We start from the raw sequence: 4,683 nt of genomic DNA, 5'->3' as shown, positions 1-4,683 counted from the left end.
AGTGAGGGAATATACGTGTGTAACAAATAGGCGTAAATGAAAGAAAACAAAACCAGTGTGATACTTATCTGGCGATGAAAGTCCACTCACAGACCGATGGTGCCTGGCTTGAGGGGCTCCAAGGGGCAAAAAAGATGAGGCTCCTGCACCTTACCTAGATGAGCTGCTGCCAGCAGGGGGAAAAGGGGGTGCTGGGGCTCTAAGCTTTGGGGGGTGGGGTCTGCTGAGCTAACGGATGCCCTCCCTACGGCAGTAGCACCCCCATCATCCACCAGCAACATCCCCCCAGAATAGGTCCCAGTACATATCCCTGAGGTCCCCACTGGTAAAGCCCTTGCTCTGAATATACCGCATTGACTACAACCCTCTGTTGTCTGTTACTCACTCAGCCACTGCCTAATCCATTCAACAATATGGGAGTCCAAGCTCAAAGACTGCAGTTTATTGATAAGTCTATTATGTGGACAGTGTCAGAAGCCTTACTAAAATCTAGATAAGCGATGTCTACTGCCCCTCTGCCATCTATTATAAAAAAAAAATATGTACAATGATTTTTCCAGTTTTACCACAACAAGCATTGCATGCTGATGCCACAAAGTTAAACCAAGGGACGGTATTATATGGTTTATCCATACCGTTAGCAACATATGAGAAGCACAAGAAACAAACTATATGTTTTCATTCTGTCCTCTTTTTTTCAATTGGGTTTCAGAAAACAAAGTCTGAATTGCTAAGGGAATATTCCACCATGCCACATGGAGTGCATAAGTCAAAGAGGCCAAGTGGATACCAGCAAAGGAGAACAAAAGATGCAAAAATTAAATCAATCAAAACCCTTGCTGGATCCATGCTCAAGTATGTCAAAAGACCAGATGATGGCCAGGGTTCATCAAAAGACACTGCGCCAATTGATCAAGCTGATTCTACTGATGCTTTTGCTAGAAAGTGGAAATGTCAGAATCTGAAGAAGAGCAAGGAGGGGAAATAGAAGAATTTCAAGCAGAAGAGCAAGGAATGTAAATGACAGAATCGGAAGCAGAAGAGAGTGCTGAAAGTGACTCAAGCCATAGTCCTGATACTATGAAAGACATGAGTGCAGTTAAGGAGAAAGATTTGCAAATTTTATATGATGTGTCCTTCTGGGAGATACCGGTTCCAGATAATTTTTGGGTAGACATTGGGAAAAAAGGAAGTGCTTCTTTCCAGAACCAAGATGGTCCTTTTAGTGTCACAAAAAGGCCCGATGCAAAAGCCGCATCAAAGGGAGAGGTGCTTCAAAAAGTGTGGTTTTACAAGGTCATGCCAAACGGAGAGAAAATTCTGAGGACATGGATGGTTTACTCACCTGTTAGCGGGAATTTATATTGCTTTTGTTGCAGACTCTTTGCCATCTATACTACAGATACAACACCCAAATTTGTCACTGGGTCTCAGAAGTGGTGGAAACGGAGACCTGAGAAAGTATATAATCATGAGACATCCAAAGAGCACTTATACTGTCTTGAAAAGTGGAAAACTTTGGCAGCAGGACTGAGGCTGCATGAAACCATTGATGCCCAAACTATTTCTAGGATGGAAACTGAGAAGAAAAAGTGGAGGGACATTTTGCACAGATTGTTGAATATCACATTGTTTCTTGCCAAGCAGAATCTGGCATTTCGTAGCCACAAGGAAGATGAGTCTTCTTTGAATAAAGGCAGCTTTCTTGAGATGGTTGAGATGCTTTCCAAGTATGATCCAGTACTGAAGGATCACCTAATTAGGTTAAAGCGGCACACCTGTAAAGTTAACGTGTCTGTCTCCTATCTTTGTCCACAAACTCAGAATGAGTTTATAAGTGTCCTGGCAAATCATGTGAAGGAGAAGATTGTAATGGACATAAAGTCTGCAAAGTACATTGGCATCATGTTTGACAGCACACCTGATGTATCGCATACTGATCAGATGTCTGAAGATATGTACACATCACCAAGAGGAAAGTTGAGGTAAAATATTTTTTTTTAGGATTTTTCCCTTTAAAGGGATAAAAAGCTGCTGACCTCTTAAAAAACTAGAAAGTGATGGACTAGACATAATAATGTGACGCTCTCAGGGTTATGATAATGCTGCTACTATGGCTGGAATCCACGGAGGTGTACAATCCATTCTGAAGGAAAAAAACAAGAAGGCTATTTTTAATGGATGTGTGGACCATTCCCTTAACTTGTGTGGTCAGCACTCTTTTGCTGAAAATGCATCTTGCGTGACCTTTTTTGGAACTCTGCAGACAATGTTTTCTTTTTTGTTGCTTCCACCCATCAATGGGAGGTGTTAATTGACCATGCTGGAGTGTCAGTAAAAAGACTATCCACAACACTCTGGAGTGCTCATTATGCTGCAGTTAAGCCAGTAAAAGAAAAATTTGACATGTTTGTGTCGGCACTTGAAGCTCTTTGTGAACCTTGTGAAAATATGGACACAAGAGGAGCAGCACAAGGTCTTCTACCTGCTGTCTGTGACTTTACTTTTCTATGCTACCTGCACTTCTGGTCTGATGTACTGGGGGAAGTTGATGATGCAGAGCAGTACCTGCAGACTAAGGGCTTAAGTCTCGATAAAGTGGTGACAAAGCTTGAGACACTAAGACTTTTTCTGTGTGAGGAGTGCAGTCACCTAATCGAAAATGCAATTCAGCAGGCACTTTTAAAAGCTGATGAATATGGAATTGCAGTAGAGAGAAGAGCCAGGTTCAATAAGAGGATGGCAAGGGAACTGGCAAGAGATGCTGGAAGCACAAGTCTCCAAGAATAAAATAAGAGGTTGATGCTTGAGTGCATTGATCGCTTTCATTTGGAACTCCAGACCAGATTAAGAGCCATCATGGAAGTAGCAGGCATGTTTGAGGCTGTTCAAGCAAAGAGTCTCATATCTGCCACTGAAGGAGAATTAAAGGTGTCCATTCCAAAACTGACCAATTTCTACGATGAGGTATCCGAGAGTGAGCTGTTACTGGAGATACCAAGGTGGAGAAGACACCTAACAGCAGCCAAGTTGGACCTAGAAGAAGTCACAGATTGGGCAGCTTTACAAGTTTTGACCTTCATAGCTGAATGGGATTTTATTGAATCTCTCCCACACCTTTCACTATGTTTGAAATTATTTCTCACAATCTGCGTATCTGTGGCTTCGTGCGAGAGGAGCTTTTCAAAGCTTAAACGCATCAAAAATTATCTGCGATCTACAATGGGAGAGTCTAGGCTTTCCGATCTTGCACTGTTGTCAGTTGAAAGCGAATTAGTGCAAACCATTGATTTCGATGAAGTAATTAACAGTTTTGCAGCTTTGAAGGCCAGGAAATCAAAGTTCAGAGTTGATTGAGATGTTCTTTATGTGCACTTGTATTTGTTCCTGTTAAAGTTTCTGTGATTTAATTATTTATTTATTATTTGTTCCTGTTGAATTTTGTGTTATTTAATTATTTATAATTTTTTCCTGTTAAATTTAGTGTTGTAAATATGTTGTTATTTGTTCAGTAAAGGTTGAATTTAAAATAAACGTTATTTTTTTAAAAGCATTAACTTTGATTTCTCTCAGCATATTTTTGTTATAGGGCAAAAAAATTATTGCTTCGGGGGGTGGGAGGGCTTGGGGGCGGGGGGGTGTGACACAATTTTCTACCACACCGGGTGACACCAGCCCTATCAACGCCGCTGACCTTATTGTTCAGTTTTTTGCAGGATGCAGCAGGGATCTGTGGATGTACTTCTCACTATGAGGAGGATAGAGCCAAGAAAAGGCAGTGAAATAATAAGAAAGTTATACATATGGTGTTACTGGTAGCTAAGAACATCTTAACACAGTTTTAGAAATATACAGGGTGGGCCATTTATATGGGTACACCTTAATAAAATGGGAATGGTTGGTGATATTAACTTCCAGTTTGTGGCACATTAGTATATGTGAGGGGGGAAACTTTTCAAGATGGGTGGTGACCATGGCGGCCATTTTGAAGTCGGCCATTTTGAATCCAACTTTTGTTTTTTTCAATAGGAAGAGGGTCATATGACACATCAAACTTATTGGGAATTTCACAAGTAAAACAATGGTGTGCTTGGTTTTAACGTAACTTTATTCTTTCATGAGTTATTTACTTATAAAATGTGTTCAATGTGCTGCCCATTGTGTTGGATTGTCAATGTAACCCTCTTCTCCCACTCTTCACACACTGATAGCAACACTGCAGGAGAAATGCTAGCACAGGCTTCCAGTATCCGTAGTTTCAGGTGCTGCACATCTCGTATCTTCACAGCATAGACAATTGCCTTCAGATGACTCCAAAGATAAAAGTCTAAGGGGGTCAGATCGGGAGACCTTGGGGGCCATTCAACTGGCCCACGACGACCAATCCACTTTCCAGGAAACTGTTCATCTAGGAATGCTCGGACCTGACACCCATAATGTGGTGGTGCACCATCTTGCTGGAAAAACTCAGGGAACATGCCAGCTTCAGTGCATAAAGAGGGAAACACATCATCATGTAGCAATTTCGCATATCCAGTGGCCTTGAGGTTTCCATTGATGAAAAATGGCCCCACTATCTTTGTACCCCATATACCACACCATACCATACATTTTTTTGTTCCAACAGTCTTGGAGGGATCTATCCAATGTGGGTTAGTGTCAGACCAATAGCGGTGGTTTTGC

General features: G+C 41.5%; 1 pseudogene; it reads left to right on the top strand.

The window, feature by feature from the left end:
• Positions 1 to 1,020: 1,020 nt before the first annotated feature.
• On the top strand, positions 1,021 to 2,314 carry LOC121002568 (annotated as a pseudogene).
• Positions 2,315 to 4,683: the final 2,369 nt, after the last annotated feature.

This window comes from Bufo bufo, chromosome 5 (assembly GCF_905171765.1).
Source record: "Bufo bufo chromosome 5, aBufBuf1.1, whole genome shotgun sequence".
Lineage (NCBI taxonomy): Eukaryota > Metazoa > Chordata > Amphibia > Anura > Bufonidae > Bufo > Bufo bufo.
The sequence above is the reverse complement of the archived record's forward strand: the minus strand, read 5'-3'. Positions and strand labels throughout refer to the sequence as shown.